The sequence below is a fragment of the Elephas maximus genome, chromosome 15 (genome assembly GCF_024166365.1).
Source record: "Elephas maximus indicus isolate mEleMax1 chromosome 15, mEleMax1 primary haplotype, whole genome shotgun sequence".
Taxonomy (NCBI): domain Eukaryota; kingdom Metazoa; phylum Chordata; class Mammalia; order Proboscidea; family Elephantidae; genus Elephas; species Elephas maximus.
In genome coordinates, this window is record NC_064833.1 from 3,736,606 (window position 1) to 3,759,138 (window position 22,533).

General features: G+C 47.4%; 1 protein-coding gene across 3 annotated transcripts in view; it reads left to right on the plus strand.

The window, feature by feature from the left end:
* Positions 1–7,555: 7,555 nt before the first annotated feature.
* PTK2 (protein tyrosine kinase 2) overlaps positions 7,556–22,533 on the plus strand; it is a 252,208-nt gene continuing 237,230 nt past the window's right edge. The window contains exon 1 of one of the 3 annotated variants that reach the window (XM_049854317.1): positions 7,556–7,647. The gene's annotated coding sequence lies outside the window, so the exon portion shown is untranslated. Of the gene's footprint in view, positions 7,648–9,348; positions 10,164–22,533 lie in introns of those variants that run through there. The other 2 variants (XM_049854311.1, XM_049854312.1) reach the window with 2 other exon arrangements.

Below are 22,533 nucleotides of genomic sequence, written 5' to 3' on the forward strand. Positions count from 1 at the left end.
TGGACTTCTTTTACCTTACAGAACAAAGCCTCCGAGTGTTTTCGCTACCAAAGTAGTTCTCTGCTAATAATAGTTGAAGCTAATCCTATGGGTGATAAATAAAACTCCTGCCTTAAGACCGGAGGGTTGTCTTCTGTCTCAGTAGCCTAGTGGCTGAGTCCCAACTGATTCCCACACCTGTTTGTTCTCTCCCTGACAATCTCAGGCCCCACGTTCAGACCCGACATGCCTTGTCCGAGTTGCTAATGCCCCAGCCAAGCTTAGAGTCCTCCCCAGAGGACAGGTCCTCACACACTCACATGCCCCTGCCCACGCTGGGCCCTCTGCCAGGGATGTCCTTTCCTGACCTTGCCTGCTTTTAAGACTCAATGCAAACATCATCTCCTTGCTAACTGGGCTTGGAAGGTTCTGGATCTAATTACCTGTTTACTTGTCTGCTCCCCACCAGACTGTGAGCAACCTGGTGTTTAGCATGCTGTGCACCTCGTCCCAGGGGCTCTGTGCGTGTGGTTTGAATGAGGGAATGAACCTTACAGGCTTGGAAGGTGACTTCAAGCTTTATAACTACATCAGTCAACCTCTTCCTTGTCCTGCTGCTTACCTGGCTCTTTTCACACATGGAGAAGATTTCTGTGCCTCACCTGGTCTGATTTCTTGCCATTAGGCAGCACTGCACCGGATCCAAGCCAAATGTGATTGAAGGTGTCTTAGACATCAGAAATGTCCCCAAGAGCCGCAAAAAATAAGGTAGTATTGGGGTATAACCCAAAGTATAAAATAAATATTCATGAATCTATACTAATATAAATAAATGATTGAATAAACTAATAAATGGGGGAGAATAGGCAAGTGTCCCGCGGGACAGAATTGCAAATAATGTATGTAAGTACTCCCCATTCCTTAGGTGACTTCCTGTCACAGAGTCCAGTAAGGACGGAAAGGGGAAAAAACAAGGGTAACTTTACAGTGGAGAATCCTCACGAACACTATGTCTGCCGAATGAGCAAAGTCAGCAACAACAGTCACAAATCGTGCTGAGAGTACGTACCCTTGATACGATATGACGAAAATGGCACCCTGTCTCTATGGTCTTCCTAATAACTCAATAAGACTTCCTAAAGTCTTATCATGAGAAAAACACCAGACAAGTGCCAATAGAGGCATAGTCCTCAAAAATACCTGACCAGGACTCCTTAAAACTGTCAAGGTCATCAAAACAAGGAAAGTCTGAGAAACTGTCACAGTCTAGAAGAGCCTAAGGAGACATGACAACCAAATGTGACATGGGATCCTGGAACAGAAAAGGGCTGTTAGGGAAAAATTAAGAAAATCTGAATAAAGTATACAAACCAAAAACCCATTGCCATCGAGTCGATTCCGACTCATAGCGACCCTGCAGGTCAGTGTAGAGCTGCCCTGTAAGGTTTCTAAGGAGCAGGTGGTGGATCCAAACCAGCAACCTTTTGGTTAGCAGCCAAAGGCTTAACCACTGAGCCACTAGGGCCCCCAAATAAAGTGTGGGCTTTAGCTAATAACAATGTATCAACATGGGTTCATTAATCGTAACACATACCACATTGATGTAAGGTGTTAATAACGGGAAACCGTATGCAGAGTACATGGGAACTCTGTACTGTTGTCTTAATTTTTCGGTAACTCTGACATTGTTCTCAAAGGTAAAACAAACAAGTCAAACCAGTGGCCATGGAGTCGGCTCCGACTCACGGTGACCACATGTGCATCAGAGAACTGTGCTCCCGAGGGTTTTCAGTGGCCAATTTTTAGGACGTAGATTGCCAGGCCTTTCTTCATAGGCACCTCTGGGTAGGTTTGAACCTCCAATTTTATGTTAGTAGTCGAGCACATAACCATTTGTGCCACCCAGGGATTCCCTAAAAAGTAAAACCTATGGAAAAGGAAAGAAAAATCCTGAGACCCTTCAGGGAGGAGTAACAACACTAATAGTATCAGTCAAGGGCTTCCTATGTGTCCACACCTTTATGTATGTTGGTGATGATCTGTACGGCAGCGTGTGGGTGGACGTCTCTATCAGGTAGGTCATTTGGTAGCGACAGACACCGACTCTGGGTATGTGAAGGGAAGCAGGTGGGGAGGATAAAGTACAGCCCCCAGAGCTGAAGAAGATGGAAGGTGGCCAGGTCCGCTCTGAACGGTCACCGCAGGAACTCACGGCAAGCCTGTGAGGGTTCGCCCAGGGCAACGCCTCAGCTCCAGGTGCTGTTCACCTCTGTGAGGCTCCAGAGCCAGGAGCGGAGAGTCGAGGGTGCCTGGACCTCTCACAGGGCCAGGAGGAGGGGCACCACAATTGCTGGGACCGGAGTCAGGCCCACGCTTAACAATCCTGTCAGGACCGTGTGAAATGTGGGCAGAGCATGTTCCCGACGGAAAATGGGGTCTTCGATGGCACAAAGGAGTCCCTGGGTAGCACAAATCATTAGGCACTTGACTACCGGCTGAAAGGTCGGTGGTTCAAACCCACCCTGAGGCGCCTCAGAAAATAGACCTGGCAATCTGCTTCCGAAAGGTCACAGCATTGAAAACCGATTGGAGTACAGCTCTGCTCTGCACACGAACGGGAATCCACAACAACAGGTGGCGTAAACGGTTAAGTGTTCTGCTATTAACCGGAAGGTTGGAGGTTCAAGACCATTCAGAGACACCTCCGGAGAAAGGCCTGGCGATCTCCTGCTGAAAAGCCATCCATTGAAAACCCTCCGGAGCACAGTTCCACTCTGCCACACACGGGGTTGCCATGATTTGGAGTTGGCTCCATAGCAACCAGTTATTGCTGGAAGAGGAGCGGATGTCTGTTGTCTGGGCTGTGCAGTTTTCCCTCCATTTCTACAGGCCACATCCCCCTTTCCACGGCGTAGCCACATGGTTTGGGTGGTGCTGATCTATCCAGGGTGGGTGTGGGACCGAGGCCTGGCCAGTCAGAGCCAAAGAGGCTTTGGTTGAAACTGTTGGAAAAGAGGGTTTTCTGCAGGGGTTGTTGAGAGAACTAGATGGAAATTGTTGCTGTCGGAGGCTCTTTCGCCATCTCCAGAGAACTGTGTGAGTCTGAGCAGTCAAGCTGGAAGATGGAGGGAGTCCCTGAGCTATGCTGCTACAAGCTGTACCTGAGCCTGAAGCGCTGTGGCGAGACCGTTCCCTCTGGTTTTTGTAAAACTGTACCATGAATGGTTTCTAGCATGTTCAGAGTTATGCAACCATCACCACAGTCCATTGAGAATATTTTCATCGTCCCAAAAAGCAACCCTGTGCCCACCCTCTCATCACACCCAGCCCTGGACAGTCACTGATCTGCTTTCTGTCCTGCACGTTTGCCTACTCGGGACATTTCACATATGTGGGATCATACGACACGCGCTCCTTTGTGTCTGGCTTCTTTCACGTAGCACAACACTTTCAAGGTTCATCCGTGTGGTAGCCTGTATGAGAACTTCATTCCAGGGGGGAGGACTGGAGGAGGTGGGGCCTGGAGGAGGCCAGCTAGTGCCCTCTGTATCAGAGGGACCTGGAAAACCAGCGGTGGAGAGGGGAGAGCGTAAGATCTGTATGAGCAGGAGGGGCTGGGGGATCCCTGTCTTCAGCTGGGGATGCTTCCCCCACCTGGGAGACACCCATGGGGAGGTGTGCCCACTAAAGGCACTGCTGGTATTGCTGGTGGGCAGGACCCTCCCTCCCACCCTTGTACAGCCCTAAACTCAACTCCCACGGAAAGCGGAATTTAATACTTGTAGTAACACCTGTGGTGCAATGGTTAAGTGCTTGGCTCTAACCCAAAGGCTGGCGGTTCAAATCCACCAGGTGCTCCTCAGGAGAAAGACCTGGTGATCTGCTCCTATAAAGATTATAGCCTAGGAAATCCTAGGAAATGACAGCAGTGGGTTATCCAATAGGCAAGGTAAGCACGATGCTTACCTTGCTTACCAGGTCATCTGTAGTGAATTGTTCACTACAGATTAGTTAAGTAAGCACAAGTAAGCCTGTGCTTACCTTGCTTACTGAGTCATCTGCCCCTGTCAGGGATTGTAAATTTGAAAAGAGGCTTTGATTCTGTAGGAAGGTGCTGTGGGGTTGGGAGAAAGACAGATGCCAGCCATACCTAGAAGCAGAACCTTTGACGTGGTGAAGAAATGTGGAATCGTTCACTACAGATGGTCTCATAAGAAAGATAAGCGCTCTGCTTACCTGGCCTATTGGATGATCTGCCCCTGTCTAGGGGGGCAGTTCTACTCTGTCCTGTAGGTTTGCTATGAGTAGGAATTGACTCGGCAACACACAACAGTAGCACTGGCACACACAGCCTCACTAGCCTGGGAGACAGAGTGTTCCTGGGGCAGTGCCCCTGGGTGCTTTTTCCTAGTGCAAGCTGCCCGTGTTGGTTGTGGCCTCACTTGGGGAGGGTGGGGCTGTCTAGTCTTGGCCTGTCTCCCCTTGGGCATCTTCCCTAGGGGCACCCCCGACACCTTTCCCTCTGTCCTTGCTGTCTCCTCCATTTTCCTCAGGCCCAGAGATGCAGAAGCATCCTCTTGGGGGCTGCTCTGGGCTAGTGGGATGGACCATTGTCTCCATTCTTAATGACTTGATGAGGAAGGGGTCTTTGTCCCCACTTTACAGATGAGAAAATTGAGTCTCAGAGAGGTTGAACAGCCTGCCCAGGGCCACTGGCCTGTCACAAGGGGGAGCTGGGATTTGAACAGAGGTCCTACGGACTCCCATCTTCCTTCAGCTGTCCCCTGCTGCCTCTTCCCAGCCCTTCTCCAATTCCTACCACTTGAGGGCCAGCACCCCTAGTGATGTGACTAGCCCCGAGGCCTAAAAGTGCCCCAGGCACCTTGCTCCTGGCCTCCACCTTCTCTCTTTCCAGCTTCCCTGGATGCATCTACAGGCTGGTCAGTGCCACCGTGTGGGCAGTGACCTGGGCCCAGGTTCTTCTCAGTGCCCCTAATTACTGTGTATTCACCTCTGGCCTTCAACGTGTGCTTCTGTGTCCCCAGCCATAAGTGAGTCCCTTCTGGTAGCAGACAGGGCGGGGGGTGGGGGCTTTTGAAGGGGGACCTGCTCCCAGGGCTCGAGGCAGCTGTTTTACCAACATACAGGAAGCCCTTCCTGAAAGCTTCCTATGCAAGGTCGGTGCTCAGGCCATCTGGTGCAGTGCCGGAAGGGGAGAAGCCAAATGGTACTCTCTGCTTTGTGTTCTGTATGCAGCTTGAGTGCAGTGGAGGCTGCCCAGGACAAGAAGGGGCACGGGCTTTGCAGGTAGCCAGCCACGGCCAGGAATTCCAGCCCTGCCATCTGTCTCCGAGAAGCCCTGGTGGTGCAGTGGTTAAGCGCTCAGCTGCTAATGCGAAGGTTGGCAGTTTGAATCCACTGAGTGGTTCCGTGGGAGAAAAGACCTGGCAACTCTGTCCTGTAAAGATAACAGCCTAGAAAACCCGATGGGGGAGTTCCACTCTGTCACATTGAATCACAGTGTTTGACTCAATGGCACGTAACAACAACAGCATTTTAAGAGGCTGGGGAAAAAAAAAAAAGCTGCAGAGCCTCTTGAGGCCTTGGCTCAGAATTTATGCAACATCACTTTAGCACATGCAATTGGCCAAAGCAAGTTACAGACCCACCCGGATTCAAAGCATGAACAAATGGACTCCCTCTCTTGCTGGGAGGCGCGTCAAAGAACTGGTGACCGTTTATGGTGTGCAACCCCCTTTCCCCAAGATATCCTTAATGTAACATGCCTTTTGTCCCTTCAGCCCCTCGCCCACCCCCTATTCTTTTCTTCTACTTTTAATAATAGCCTCTCATTTCACATCACCCAAAGCTTCATTCACGCACTTAACAAATATTTATTCTATGCCATGGACACAGTACTGAAGAAAACGAAGTCCCTGCTCTAATGATGCCACTTTTCTGGTGGAGGGAGCATAGAACCAAGAAACAAACAAGCATAGAGTGTAGGGGTCTGGTGAACAATAGGTGCTTTGGAGGGGGTGGGGAGTGTGTGTGCAAGGGTGGCAGTAGTGGGTGGTTCCTCTTACATACAGACTGGTCAGTTCACATCTAACAAGGCGACATCTAGCAGAAGCCTGAAGGAAGCGAGGTAACAAGAAGTTTCAGGCAGAGGGAGGAGAGTTCTGGGTAAAGCAAACAGCAAGTGCAAAGGTCCTGAGGTCAACTCAGAGAGACACAACTCCTTCCAATCTTAAATCTAGAAGATAAAAAAAAAAAATCCTTACTATATTTCATTAAAGAACAATAAAAACGAGAGCACTTAAACAGGATAAAACTCCTGCTAAGCAAAAGTGCTTGGTTTTAGCTCGGATTCTGTTATAATAACAGTTGCCTCTCCTGAGAATTTAATGAACGGCCTCCCTCTTCCCAGAGTGCCTCTGAGCAGATCTCGTCGCCGGCTCACACGTGCTGTGTTCAGGTCTTCACCTTTCCAAAAGAAGCTTGTCCTGCCTCCCCAGGGCTGTGGGGAGGATCAAAACGACACCATAAAAGTGAAAGTTGCTCTGTTTCTAGTTTTATCTCTGACCGCAAGGTTGCCAGAGTGTTTTTTTTTTTGAGGAACACAAATCAGATACCACTTCCTGCTTAAAAAACCCTCCACCCGCTCCCTGCTGCCTGCAGAGTAAACTCAGGCGTCTGAGCAGGAATTACACGGCCCCTCACCATCTGCGTTTTTTAACCACTCCGACCTCACCCTTGTCTGTTCCCTCACCCCCACCCTGCTCCAGCCATAACGTATGAGCTACTCTCCACGACTGACTCCCTTCTCGATGCCCTTTGCCTAGTGACGCCCAGGTCCCAGGGACAGCGCCTCCTCAAGCCTCGACCTAGGGCACTTAGGCGGTCATGGCTACAAACCTGTACCCGCTGGCGTATATTAGCCTAATCTAACCCCGGATGACCTCTAAAGTCCCTTTCGGACCGTCTTCCAAAATCAAATCTCGGTACAGTGCAACACTAGCTAGGAGGCCATTAAAAAAGTCTCCGCGCCTCAGTTTCCCTATCTGCAAAAGGGGACTAATGACGCTAACTCATTAGTGTCAGCGCGAAGGGCGGCGAGAGCAGGGCAGCAGAGCCGGGGCGCGCAGTGGGCGTCAGACAGCGGGAACGCCTGGAGGACTGGGGGGCTGCCGAGGAGGGAGCTCCCCCGGGGATGCGGGGCCCCCATGGGGGCTGGGAGGTGCTGCCAGTGGGCCCCGACGTCCGCTCGCCCCCGCGGCCCCCAGGCCGGGGCTCCCCCCGGCTGGCCGCTCGGCCCCCAGCCGCCCCCGGAGCCCGGGTAGGCCGGCTGGCGGGGACCCGGGAGCGGAGCCAGGGGGCGCGTGCTGGGCATGCGCGGGCCCTGCGCGCATGCCCGGTTCTCGCGGGAAGCGCCGCCGGCGAGTCGGAAGCCCGGGACGCGGGGCGAGAGGCCGTGCGTAGCCAACGAGGCGCGCGCCTCAGCCGGCCGCCGCGCGCGCTCCCGCGCCGACGCAGCCACGGCCCCGGGGCGCGAGCCCGCCGCCGCCGCCGCCGGGCCGGGAGCGCCGTGCGCCCGCGGCGTGAGCGTGGGAGGGAGCCGGCCGCCGGCGCCCCTCGTCGTCGCCCCGCGCCCTCGCCGCCGGCCAAGTGAGTGCCGGGCAGGGGCGCGCCGCCGCCACAGGGGCCGGGACGCCGGACGGGCGGGCGGGCGGGCGGCTCTGGCAGGGCCGCGGCTCCGAGGGCGGGGGCGAGCGGCCGGGCGAGCTGGTCTCCGGCGGCGAGTGCAGCGGATGCGGCGGAGACCGGCCGTTCCCGCGTCCCCAGCCCGTGGGCCGCGGCGGCTCGGGGAGGCCGAAGGGTTAGGGGAGGCTGGGGGGCTGAGGAGGCCGGGGGGCTGGGGAGGCCGGGGGGCTGAGGAGGCCGGGGGCTGGGGAGGCCGGGGGGCTGAGGAGGCCGGGGGCTGGGGAGGCCGGGGGGCTGGGGAGGCCGGGGGCTGGGGAGGCCGGGGGGCTGGGGAGGCCGGGCGCTGGGGAGGCCGGGGGGCTGGGGAGGCCGGGGGGCTGGGGAGGCCGGGGGGCTGAGGAGGCCGGGGGCTGGGGAGGCCGGGGGCTGGGGCGGCCGGGGGGCTGAGGAGGCCGGGGGTCGTGGGGAGGCTTCGGGAGACCCGGGCCGCGGGGAGGCCGAGGGGTCCGGGGAGACCGAGGGGGTCCGGGGAGGCCAGGGGGTCCGGGGAGGCCGAGGGGGTCTGGAGAGGCCGGGGAGTCCGGGGAGGCCGGGGGCTCCGGGGGGTCCGGGGGATCCGGGGAGGCCGGGCCGGAGCGGACGGAATGCCTCAAAAACAAAAGGGGAGAGAAAGGAGGAGGAAGAGGGAAATCGCGGGGACGGCGGGGCGGGCCGGAGACCGAGGGCAGCCTGGAGGAGCCCGACCCTCCCGCCCCAGCGGCCTCCGGAGCCGAGGCCGGGCGGCGGGGAGGGCAGGTGGGCCCCGGGGCGCCGGCGGGGCTCGAACCCGCGCCGAGGGCGGCCGGCGGGGCAGACGGAGCTGCCCCCGCGCGCCACGCGCCCAAGTTTTCCGCGGTCCTGTGGTCTCTGCGCGGCCGCCCTAAGAAATCGTTTGATTCATTGTGCTTTGCAAGTTTCCTCCTGGCCTCCGCCCCAGCCCCCGCTCGGCTGCGGGCTGTGCGGTGGAGGAAGCCTCTCTGGGCTCCTTTGTAGCTCCCCTTCTCAGAAGGAGGGTTTTTTCGGGGGGGGGGGGGCGGAGGGTGGTTGCTGTTATTTGGTTTTATTTTTAATTGCAGGATTTTGCACTTAAATATACTGAAGGCAGAGTTTTTTGAGCCATTTCAACAGTGTTTCATTCTTGCATGGTTAGCTTGCAGCTGGGGTTTTGGCAGTGAGTGTAAGATAATAGTAATATTGTCGTAATTAAGGGGACTGGTTGGAATACGTTCAGCTGAAGGCGATGTAAGAATTTGGGGGTTTGTATTTAAGTCTTAACCATCACCAGGATTTTTACGTAGAATGTAAACATTTTCATGGTTGGAAAAATAAACCGGTACTATTTGAAATGGAATACCAGAACCTCACCCTTAGTATTTTATTTGTGAAACGTGTAATGAAAATAGCCTCCCCTTTGAGATGAATAAGGTTGTAGGCTCTGATAAGCTGTCCGGTCTTTGAAAACGTCTGAAAAGTGGGGCAAAAGTATCGGGTGAAGTAGTTACAAGGTAAATAGAAGTGTATTTATATATATATGTATTTTTTTTTCTTGGAAAAAAAGTATGTTAGCATTCAGCTTATTTTTGTTGAATGAAGTTACAAACAGTTTCATTCAGTTGTACTGCTGAGTTAATTTTGAAAACCCAGCAGTGTTTAAACACATGGCACTTTATGAGTTTTAAGGAACTATGTGTTGCGGTATCTTTATTAGTGTGCTTTATATTTATGGCTGTCTTTGGAGGGAGAAAAATAGCTGTTTCTGTTTACTAAATGCTGCAGAAATATCAAGATCAAATATTACAAAGTTCTAAATTATAATTTTCAGGTCATTATCAAATAATCCAACTTAGTAATGAACACGTGATGTTTAAGACAGTTTCCCATTTAAAGGCGCTCGCAATCACATAAGACTCAAGTGATATTGTTGTTAGTTGCCATCGATTATGACTCATGGCCACCTTATGCCTGCAGGGTTGAACTGCTCTGTAGGGTTTTTAAGGTGGTGACCTTTTGCCAAGGTGTCTGTAGGTGGGTTTGAACCGCCAATCTAGAGGAACTGACTAGAAGGACCTGTGTACATCGATCAAAAGTGAGGAAACATCAGGAAGCAAGTCCTTGGATAAGTAATGACGTTGAAATCAGCAGTCGATACTTAACAGTTTGGAGCAAAAAATAATGGAAAACTCCTGGAGAAGATGGGGTTTAAAAGCCTCTTTGGAGGCTGGCCGTCCACAGAACGGGACTATTAAGTGTTAGGTTGAAAGTGAAGCTCTGTGAATGCAGCAGTCAGAAAAGCGGAAGCTATGACAGTAAGCATCTTTAAAACTCTTTTACTGTTGGAGAATTCTTATAACTGAACTTGTTTCTGAAATACTCCGTGCCTGTTTTTGGAATTATAGAACTTAATGGCTCAATCATCAAACCACGTTCTTCAGCTACTGCAGGTAACTTTTCCTTCTAGGAGGTGTGGAAAGTTGTTTTAAGACAATTGTATTATTAAAGTTAGTGCCCCCCCCTTTAAAAAATTAATGGTTATGTATGTTCTCAATGTATATGAATGAGCATAGGACAAAAAAAACTAGGAAGAAAATACGCCAAAATGTTGGCAATAGTAATATCTTAGTAAGACTCAAGGTGACATTTCTTCCTTAAATTTTCTGTTCTTTAGGTTTTGACGTGAATATATATAAACTTTTTAATTACAAAATGAGAATAATTGTTTTTAAAAATAGCCCATTAAAAAGTTAAATTAGTGGTTAGATCCTGCAGAAGACATTAGGATTTTTCTATAATATAGTTAAAAAATTTTTCTGTTTTTGAAAATTCCTGTTCTCTCTTTGAATGTTAATTTGAGCTACTTGGTGAGAGTAGAAAAGGGACTCAGACATTCTGATGAGAGAAGTCTCTCGGGGTCTCTACAAATTTTATGGAAATAGTTTTTTCCTGTGTTTTATGGTATCTTAATTTTGAAGAAATAATTAAAATTGTCTTAAGGGTAACAAAAGGTGTGATTCGGAGTGTTACTATTCAGTCTTACCCTGTTGAAAAGAAACATTTCAGTTAAGACAGATTTTTACCTAGAATAATTCTTATTTCACATTTCAGTAACATCAGAAGTTCTTTATTAATCATATTTGTGATGTAAATTTTTTTGGTAGTAAAAGTCTGAGAAAAGTTCAGGGTCCTGTAGAACTTTATTTTGCCTTAAAGCTGCAGTTCAGCAATATATTTTCATTACTGTAGCCCGTACTCAACACCCTGGAGTCATTAGCAATAAATTGCAGAAGGGCCTTTTGAGATTTTTTTACTGATGGCTGTGAATTACTTAATATGGGAATATTAAAATTTTGGGGAAAGCAAGTGACCTTACTTGAGTCGGCAGTCATATACTCTGGGAAGTTTATGAACGCGAAAAGAAGGATTCAGACATTAAGTTCCTTGTCATTCCTTGACGAATGGAAGAGGGGGAGGCACGGATCGGTGTAGGTGAACGGTGGCCCTCATCATCCAGCGTCAGTGTGCTGTTCAGTTCCCGTTGGCTGCTGGGCACACCTTGGTTCACTCTCTCCCCAGGCTGCACTGGGAAGTTACTTTTAGACTTGTCTGGGAGCCGTGTGTAGTAGTGGATTGTTGGAGCCCTTGTTGCCTTTTCTCTCCACCAGTATTTTGGCAAAGTTTTTTTTTTTTTCCTTTTCGTTTCACTACTACCAAAAGGCCGCCTAGGGCAAGAGAAGTGAAGTCTACATCCACCAGTTTCTGGTACTAATTCCTAGGAATTGTGCCAAATCTTAATCCTTCAGAACTGCTTAAATGTGTTTTTGATTATAAAGCGGCAGAGGAAGCACTCTATTCCTATCAATTTTTTTTTCCAGCTGCACTCTGTGATGGAAATAAAATTCAAATAAGCATATATAGCTCAATTTGCACTTTAACTGGAATTTTTAGCAAATGCTGCTAAGTATAGTCCAGTTTGCATAAATAAAATGAAATGGTTTATAGACAAAAGTAGGAAATAGATGTTTTGCCTGAGTGGCACTGTTCCTGCCCTTTAGCGGTTGTTAGAAGCCTCAGGGAAAAACACCAGTAGCATCAGCACGATGTTTTACCTTATTTTTAGGAGTGTGAAGGTGTTACCTTACAAACTTTTATCTAATTAAAAGACTTCTATCTAAATCTTATTGATGAACACTGCCTTTTACTAAAAACTTGTTTTTCAGAAAAAGAAAATAAAGGACTAAAATTATACATTTGAGTACTATGCAGTGACAGCAAGAAAAGTAATATTGACTGGGTGTCTGTGCACCCCATGTTACTGACAGGTGTTGGCTCCCTTCTGTGGATAAATCTGGGAGAGGCTGTGTGTGTATGAGTCCTTGGCTTGCACAAATGGTTAAGTGTTCGACTGCTAGCGTGAAAGGTTGGCAGTTTGAACCTACCTGAAGGTGCCTCGGAAGACAGGCCTGGCAATCTGTTTCTGAAAGGTCGCAGCCTTGAAAACCCTATGGAGCATGGTCCTACTGTGCATGCATGGGTCAGTCACCATGAGTGGAATCCACTGGGCAGCTAACAACAACAACGTATATATACGTAAACACTAGATGCCAGATACTGAGCTGGGTGTTTTCATGCCCTACCTCCTAGATTTCTCACAATAACTATGAGGTGCAGGTACTGTTGATATCCTCATTTTGTAGATGAAACACTGGAAGCTCGGGAGTTTGTGAGTGAGTAGCCTGCCCGGGTCACTCGGGCCACAGGCCTGCTGGACTCCGGAGTTCATGCGCCCCTGACTGGCTAGAGAGCAGCCTTTTGAAACTTAGACAAGTCTTCTGAAGGAGGAATAAATAGTATGCAAGTGTAAATTATTATGTCTGGGATACATAAAATAATTACATTTTGTATTTGTATCTGACACTTTCAAGTCATGAAGCTCTGATTTAGCCAACATAGTATAAAGTACATGTTTTTAATGAATGTATCAAAATTGTTCAATTAATTTAAATTGTTTAATTTAAAATTAGTTAAATAAAAATGTATAATGCCTGGAGCAGTGGCTGATGCTTCTCGTTTGTATAAGGACGTGCTTCAGTGACCTCCAACATTTACAGACAGGTTATCATTGGTCATTTTTCTTGGGTTGATACTGTTCATGATTGGGAGCACAGTTTTGTGGGAAGCAAGGAATAACTTAAGAAAAAAAAAAAAAACTGAGCACATTTGTCCTCAAATAGGTAGGAGTCCCTTGAAGTAAATCCTTGTGTTTATAATCTCTAACACATAGATGCTGTATAAATGTTTGAGATGAATGTGTTCATTCTCACTGATAGAGAATTTGCTATCCTGCTTTGAAGAGTTGACTTGCTCTGTGCTCCTTTATTTGAACCAGGGCTCAGAAGAACCTAATGAGTCGTGTTTGTGGATTGTCTGTGCTTAGGTCTCCCTCTTTCCCCCGTATCGTGTATTAAGCGTCCTACTATCTGGTGGTTTGGGTTCTTTTGGGAACTAGAGGTACTATCAGAGCTTGCTGTGCCTCCTGTCTTGGCCAAAGTACCATGTGTTCAAATTTTCTGGACTGATGGAAGAGCTTAAACACCTTCTAACATATACTGTATGTTTTTTATGGCATGTGTGTCTTCCTGTGAGAATGTCAACTCTATGAGAGCAGAAGCTTTGTTCTGTACGCTATTGCATCTCCAGTCTCTGACACAAGAAATGTTTATTGAATGAGTGAATAAAGGAACCCTGGCGTATTCCTTATCAGGAGAACCCTTGTTGAGCCAGTCAGCTGTCTGCTGTTTTGTTTGCCTTGGTAAAGAATCCTATTTAAAAGCCACATAGGACTTGAGACCAGGGAAGACCTTAGATTGTTTGTGTTTTCACATTTGTCTGCTTTATTTTAAATAGTATCATGAAAATCGGACCAGGAAAAAAATGTGTTGCTCTGCCCTGTAGAATTTTGAAATTTTCTTTTTCTCTAGAAAGTGGCCTTGTAGGAGCTTGGTGTTCATTGGGACTCACCCCAAGTAATGAAGGCATAGCAGATTGCTCAAGGTGACACTGAACGAGTGGGGTTTGTAAAGGGCCCTTTATTACTGATCTAGAAGCTCCAGTGTACCTTTTCTTAATCAGCTGGATTCATTGGACACTTACAGGGGTTTCACATTGTGCTCTGAAGGTGTTCAGAACTACCGTCTTCCTAACACCGCAGTGCCCGTTGTTCAGTGTGCCAGCTCACCTTGACCTTGCCCAAGGCATCTGTTACGTACTACCAATCTGCCGTTCAGATGAACGCTCAGGTAAGGGAACTCACCCTTTGAGTGCCAGATCTCTTTTCTGAGATTTTGCGGCTTATTCTTCCTCTGAGTTCCTCCTCAGCCTTGCTATACCGTGGTCCCCCCACACGCCAGTACGCTCCAGGTCGTTTTCAGTGGCTCTCAAGGTGTAGTCAGAGGGCAAGTGGCGTCATCATCACCTGGCAACTTGTTAGAAATGGCGGATTCTCAGGTCCCAGCCCTACGTACTGTACTGGATCAGACTCTGGCGATGGGGCCCAGCAGTCTGTGCGTGGACATTGCTGTCCAGGTGTGTGTGATGTACCTACTGTTTCCGAACCACTGCATTATGGTGTTTTTACGTAAAGGCAGGTCGTAGCAGGCAAACTTCAGTCATAGGTGGTAAAGGTGTGTGTGTGTCTCCTCGTGACTGCTGAGACTTGCTAAAGAAAGGCTCCCACCTTAGGACTTTTGGAAGCCCCAGTGGCACACCGGTTAAGAGTTCAGCTGCTAACCAAAAGGCCGGCAGTTCAAATCCACCAGTCACTCCTTGGAAAACCTGTGGGGCAGTTCTGCTCTGTTCTGTAGGGTCGCTGTGAGTCAGCAGTGACTCGGTGGCAACGAGTTTGGCTTTAGGACTTTTAAATGTTTTTCAAGATTTCCAGAATCTTCCTTTTGGTTAGGGATTTTGAATGTTTTATGCTGAGACCACTTAATTCCTTGCAACCTTGGTTTGGGTTTTAAATGAATAATTTTACATTGAAATAGCAGTTTGTATGGCTCCTGGGCTTGTGGCTTTTGGCAAGTGGCGGGAGAGTGTACATGTTAGTGCTTAAGGCACAGGTTCCCTAGTGGTTTTGTTTTGGTGCTGAAAATTTGGCTAGCAAGTACTGGAGTCAGGGTGATTGCCAACTCCTGGGGTAACTAATGAAGCAGTATTGTGTGAATTAATTTATGCCTAGCATTGAATTCATATTTAAATTTAATACATCTTGTTTTGCTTTTTGTCTTTCCCTTTTTTCTGCTAAGAAAATGGCTAAATTAGTGTGCCAAGTTGGGATTATTGATGTGCTTCAGATCTGCTGTGCACCTGTTTGCAAAGAGAATAAGCTTTGAAAGGACAAGGGGTCTGTGTTACCCTTTCCATGGCTCTGGTGCCTTCCGTTACTGCGGTAGGTGGTCAGCAGGTCATTTGTTCAGTGAATGGAGAGGAGCTACTGCTGCTGCTGACGTTCTGTGGATTCTCGCCCTGTGGTAATTGGAGCACCCTGGTAAGTGACATCACTGCAGAGCCTTCAGGAAGCTCAGATGTCTGAGGGGAGTAAATGAGAGACTGAAGTAAAGGACTGTGTCGGTGGGGCATGTTGTGAGGAATATTTTAAGTACATGAAAGTTGTTACAAAGGTGGTTGTTGTTGCCACAGTGTGATCCCATGTGCTGAGTAGAACTGTCCCGTCGGGTTTTCCTGGCTGTAATCTTCATGGGAGCAGATCTCCAGGTTCTTTCTCCTGCGGAGCCCCTGGGTGGATTCGAACCGTCAACCTTTTGGACAGCAGCTGAGTGTTTGCACCACCAGGGCTCCTTGTTACAGAGATAAAGAATAGAGATAGATGAAATTAGTGTAACTGCCAAACAATGCGAAAACTGTCTCCACCTTGATGAGGTGTGAATTTTTTCCCCCTGATCAAACACTTGTGGTTGCCGTGAGTCTGAATCTGTGATCAGACTTGCGCCCACCTGTGTAACCCTATGAAGGCAAAAGTAATAGAAATGAGATGGTGGGAAAAAGCGATCTGGAGTAATTTCTTTCCCTTCTAAATTGGTTAAGCAGAATTCAAGGTACTCAGTTGTAGTCTCTGACCTCCGTTAAACGTGCTTCTAAGAAAGAGCACCTGGCCTAGAGGCGCTTTCCGGTAAGTTAGCGAGGATTCTCTTCTCACTGACAGCCTTTCGCGCTGCTGCCGCCTCACAGCACTCCCTGCTCTCTGGCCTCTTGTCGGTCTCCCCTCCCCGCCCTTCTGGTGGTTTCTGCGGTGTTAATCACCTTGTGGTTTTCAATAGCCTGATTGTGACCAGGTTGCACATCTTTTACGCATTTCCTGACCATCTGCTCTTTCCTAAAGTGCCTTTTTTTTCCTTTCCAGGTCTTCTAGTTTATTTTTTCTGTTAGGTCTTTTGTTTTTTTCTAGTTGATTTGAAGGATTTCTTTATATATTCAGAACCAGTCCTTTGTTGGCTTATGTATTTCACTATTATCTCCTCCCACTTTGTGGTAGGTAGTTTCACTTTTTCTTTTTTTTTAAGTTGTGCTTTAGGTGAAAGTTTACATAGCAAATTAGTTTCCCATTCAATAAACTAAACCAAACCTGTCGCTGTTGAATCGTTTCTGACTCACAGTGACCCCGTAGGACAGAGTAGAGGTTCCCCGAAGCGGCTGGTGGATTTGCACTGCTGACCTTTTGGTTAGCATCCGAGCTCTTTAACCACTGTGCCACCAGGGCTCCTGTACATAAAGTGTTTCATGACCTTGGTTTCATTCCCCACAATGTGTCAGCACTTTCCCCATTTCCGCCCTGGTTTCCCCATTCGCTTACCCTTAATGGTGTTTTTTTTCCCTTCTTTTAAATGAATGGAAGCTCTTAAGTTTAATGTCCAATTTATCAGTCTTTTCCTTTGTAGTTAACGCCTTTTGTGTCTTTGCTTACCCTGAGGGCATGCAGTCATCCTTCTATATTGTTTTCTAAATGCTTTATAATTTTACCGTTCACCTTTGGTTTTATAATTCACTTGGAATTGATTTTGGTGTATATCCAGTTTCATTTTTTTTTTTTTTTTAAAGATGTGGATATCTGGTTGTTAAAACAACACTATTTTTTGAAAAGAGCCTCCTTTTCCCAGTGTTCTGTGGTGCCATCTTTGTTGTAAATCAAGAACCCATAGACATGTGCGTCTGTTTTTAGGCTCTTTATTTGGTTCCACTGGTGCCAAGCTACTTAAATTATTACAGCTTTATAATAAGTCTTCTTGTCTCACTGTGGAACTCTTCCCACTTGGTTCTCCTTCAAGGGTACCTTGGTTTTGTAGATCCATGTATGTTTTAGAATCCATTGTCAATGTCCAAAAAAAATTCTTCTGCATGTTGTTTGGGATTACATTGAATCCCTTGAATATTTCAGTTTATGGAGACTTGTTTCCAGTTTTGGCTATTATAAATAAAGCCTCTGTGAATATTTGTGTACAAGTCTTTTTGTGGATGTAGGCTTTCGTCTTTAAGAGTGATTAGGCCTAGGACTAGAATGATTGGCTGTTAATGGCAGTTGTGTGTTTCACTTTTTGAGAAACCGTCAGACTGATTCCTAGAGTGGTTGTATTACATTACGTTCCCACTGGCAGTCTGTGAGAGTTCCAATTGCTCTGCACCCTTGGGAGCAGCACTTTCTATGGTCAGTCTTTATAGTCTTAGTTATTCTAATAGGTGTGTAAAGGCATCTCGTTAGGATTTAATTTGCATTTCCCTACTGACTAATGCTAAGCATCTTTTCATGTGCTTATTTGCTATCCATCCGTATATCTTCTTAACAAGAAGACAATAACACAACGACAATTGTGAGGATGGCACAGGACCAGGAATGTTTCATTCCATTGTACATAGGGTCGCTATGAGTCAGAACCGACTCGATGGCACGTAACGACAACAACATATCTTCTTTGGTGAACTGCCCGACTCTTTTGCCCATTTTGAAAACTGGATTTTGTTTTCTAACTGTTAAATGTTGATACAAGTCCTTTATCATATACATGCTTCGCAAAGGTTTTCTCCCAGTCCATGACTTGTCTTTTCATTTTCTTAAATTAATTTTTATTAAGCTTCAAGTGAACATTTACCATTCCAATCAGTCTGTCACATGTAGGTTTACATATATCATACTCCCTTCTCCCACTTGCTCTCCCCCTATTGAGTCAGCCCTTTCAGTCTCTCGTTTCGTGCCAATTTTGCCATCTTCCCTCTCTATCTTCCCATCCCCCCTCCAGTCAAGAGTTGCCAACACACTCTCCAGTGTCCACCTAATTTAATTGGCTCACTCTTCATCAGCATCTCTCTCCCCCGCACTGACCAGTCCTTTTCATGCCTGATGAGTTGTCTTCGGGGATGGTTCCTATCCTGTGCCATCAGAAGTTCTGGGGAGCATTGTCTCTGGGATTCCTCTAGTCGCATTCATATCATTAGGTATGGTCTTTTTATGAGAATTTGGGGTCTGTATCCTCCCATTGGCCTCCTGCTCCCTCAGGAGTTGTCTGTTGTGCTCCCTAGCAGGGCAGACATCGATTGTGGCTGGGCACCAACTAGTTCTTCTGGTCTCAGGATAATGTAGGTCTCTGGTTCATGTGGCCCTTTCTGTCTCTTGGGTTCTTAGTTGTCATGTGGCCTTGGTGCTCTTCCTTTGCCTTTGCTCCAGGTGGGTTGAGACCAATTGATGTATCTTAGATGGCCGCTTGTTGGCATTTAGGACCCCAGGTGCCACAATTCAAAGTGGGATGCAGAATGTTTTCATAATAGAATTATTTTCCCGGTGACTTAGAAGTCTCCTCAAACCATGTTCCCCAGACCCCAGCCCCTGCTCCGCTGACCTTTGAAGCTTTCATTTTATCCCGGAAACCTCTTTGCGTTTAGTCCAGTCCAATTAGGCTGACCTTCCTTGTATTGTGTGTTGTCTTTCCCTTCACCCAAAGCAGTTCTTATCTACTGATTGATCAATAAAAAACCCTCTCCCTCCCTCCCTCCCTCCCCCCCTCGTAACCACAAAAGTATGAGTTCTTCTCCGTTTTTTCTATTTCTCAAGATCTTATAATAGTGGTCTTATACAATATTTGTCCTTTTGCCTCTGACTCATTTCGCTCAGCATAATGTCTTCCAGATTCCTCCATGTTATGAAATGTTTCAGAGATTCGTCACTGTTCTTTATCGATGCGTAGTATTCCATTGTGTGAATATTCCACAATTTATTTACCCATTCATCCGTTGACGGACATCTTGGTTGCTTCCAGCTTTTTGCTATTGTAAACAGAGCTGCAATAAACATGGGTGTGCATATGTCTGTTTGTGCGAAGGCTCTTGTATCTCTAGGGTATATTCCGAGGAGTGGGATTTCTGGGTTGTATGGTAGTTCTATTTCTAACTGTTTAAGATAACGCCAGATGGATTTCCAAAGTGGTTGTACCATTTTACAATCCCACCAGCAGTGTATGAGAGTTCCAATCCCTCCGCAGCCTCTCCAACATTTATTATTTTGTGTTTTTTGGATTAATGCCAGTCTGGTTGGTGTGAGATGGAATCTCATCGTAGTTTTAATTTGCATTTCTCTAATGGCTAATGATCGGGAGCATTTTCTCATGTATCTGTTGGCTCCCTGAATATCTTCTTTAGTGAAATTAACAGTGTCTTTTGAAGAGCAGAGCTTTTACTTTTGATGAAGTCCAGTTTATCAGTTTGTTGTTTTATGGATGGTACTTCTGATGTCATGTCTGAGGAACCATCGCCTAATCCCAGGTTACCAAGTTTTTCTCCCCCTAGAAGTTTTATGGCTTTAGATTTGATGTCTGGGGCTGACGCTTTTGAGTTGGTTTTTGTTTATGGTGAGAGATGTGAACTCAGATCCCCTGTGGGACTGCCTTGAGGCCTAGGATGAAGGTAGCTTCAGCCAGCCTGGGATTTACCCCAGACCAAGGTCAAGGTTTGAGGCTCTTTGGACCACTCATTTCAAGCTATAATTCTACTAGACAGGTGACTTACTTCTGGTTTACTTTCATCCTGAGGTGTGTAGCCTTTGAGGTTCCTGCTTATTGTGGTAGGGTTTGTGGGAACCCTGCCTTTGATTTGCGTCCCTTTTCTCCTGAACTGTTATAAAACTGAAATTTGAAGATTTTCAGAATTAGCAAATGCCTTCAGGGCAAAAGTGGTTTCTGGGCTTTTTTTTTTTTAACCTCTTTGGGTTCTCAATTTCCTTTTAATCGTGACCTGGTATGTCCTTCTTATCAGTTTCTGGTTGCCTTTAAAATTTTTTACTATCCCATCCATCTTTTTTAGTGTTTTTCGGTGGGAAGGTTGAACCAAATTACATAGGAGCCAAGGAAAATCCTTTTCTTTTTCGTTTCACTCTAGAATCTAGACCTGGGCCTGCTGTCTAATTTAGTAGCCATTAGCTGCATGTGGCTGCTTGAATTTAAATGAATTAAAATTAAATAAAGTTAAAAGTTCTGTTTCTCAGCCACTCTATCCAACTTTTCAAGTACTTACTAACCACATGTGGCTGGTGGCTACCGTGTTGGACAGTGCAGATACAGAACATTTTTATCACAGAAAGTTCCGTTTGCTAGCATTGAATAGGTTATGAAAACCTTATCGGGGTCTTATACTGGTTCATGGATCGGCATTTGACAACCACTAACGCAGGTGTCCTTGTTGTTTAAAGTTTGAATCTCTCTGGAATCTGCAGCTGAAACAGCTGGACAGACAGATCTCCTTTCATAGGCTTATTCTGAAATCCGACTATAAGGTGGAATGTGGGTTCTCAAACCTGTTTAGGTGGTGAAATGGTAGCAATCCCATGCCTTGAGTATAAAACCATTAAGTATTGATATTTTAGTTTAAAAACACCTGCCCGATTTGACTGAGATTTGGTGGAAACGTTTCCTCCATGTTCCGTGTCCTGGACCTCAGTGGCTCTAGCATGGAAGAGCCCTGTCCTTGCCCTTAGTCAGTCATGTAGTCTCATGAACAGGCAGTTGCAATGCCATCTAACAAGTGCTGCGAAAAGGTTGAGGGCAAGGGTTCTGTGGAGCGAGGTGTTGTTAGGTGCCGTTGAGTCGGTTCTGACTCATAGCGACCCTGTGCACAACAGAACGAAACACTGCCTGGTCCTGCGCCATCCCTGCAATCATTATGCTTGAGCTCATTGTTGCAGCCACTGTGTCAATCCACCTCATTGAGGGTCTTCCTCTTTTCCGCTGACCCTGTACTCTGCCAAGCGTGATGTCCTTCTCCAGGGACTGATCCTTCCTGACAACATGTCCAAAGTATGTAAGACGCAGTCTCGCTGTCCTTGCTTCTAACGAGCACTCTGGTTGTACTTCTTCTGAGACAGATTTGTTTGTCCTTTTGGCAGTCCATGGTATATTCAATATTCTTCGCCAGCACCACAATTCAAAGGCGTCAACTCTTCTTCGGTCTTCCTTATTCATTGTCCAGCTTTCACATGCATATGATGTGATTGAAAATACCATGGCTTGGGTCAGGCGCACCTTAGCCTTCAGGAGTGAGTAGGAGGACCAGTAGGAGTTAGCCTTGGTGGAGGGGGAAGACTGGGAGGGTGTTCTAGGCAGGAGAAACAGCATGAGCAGAGCCTAGGTGTTGACAGAAATGAATGGGGTTTGGTTTATTAAATCTTAGATTCTAGTATTAAGAGAGGAGGCAGAAACCACAGATTTAAGGAAATAATCATTACAACCGTAGAGTCAGGAAATCCCATCTGTTTACAGACTATTTTCTCCTGATTGGTAAGGACGTGTTGTTGTTCAGGACCTTTGGGAAGGATGGAGTCCCTCTCTCTGGCTCCCCGAGCCCCAGTCTTCTGAGGGCCAGGGGGTGTGCCTGAAGCAGTCCGAGCAGTCCCTCTCTGCCAGCTTAACCATGCCCTCCATTGGCTCTGGCAGTATACTGGGCACATTTTAAGGGCACTGGAGGAACGTTGGAGCCCTGGTGGTGCAGCGGTTAAGAGCGTGGCTGCTAACCAGAGGTCGGCAGTTTGAGCCCAGCAGCTGCTCCTTGGAAGCCCTCTGAGGCAGCTATGCTCTGTCCTGTAGGGCCGCTGAGTCAGGATCGATTGGCGGCAGGGGGTTGGTTTTTGGTTTTGGAGGGACATTACGTGTAACCATTGCCTCATTGTCTGTCACTCCGGGGGAAAGGGTTGAGGAGCACCAGCTGGCTCTGCAAGGAAGCAGGCTGGGGGTGGACCTGTGGAAGGGTCAGGGCCAGAGAGACAGGGCTGGTCCTCCTTGGTCCTTGTAGCACTCCTACTGGCCCTCCACAGCCTTCCAGCACTTGTCTGCCTTTGGTTTAGGGATCACAGCAAGCAGAAGAGATGAAGGCTCCATTTAACCGGACCAGGGTGTGTAGTCAGGAAAGGTGTGAATCGGGCTTATATCCTTTCACCATACTTGCTAAATCTGTATGCTGAGCAAATAATCTGAGAAGCTGGACTGTATGAAGAAGAATGGGGCGTCAGGATTGGAGGAAGACTCGTTAACAAACAGCCTGTGTTATGCGGATGACACAATTTTGCTTGCTGAAAGTGAAGAGGACTTGAAGCACTTACTAATGGAGATCAAAGACCACAGGCTTCAGCATAGATTACACCTCAACATAAACAAAAATCCTCACAGCTGGACCAATAAACAACATCATGATAAATGGAGAAAAGATTGAAGTTGCCAAGGATTTCATCTTACTTGGATCCACAATCAACATCATGGAAGCAACAGTCAA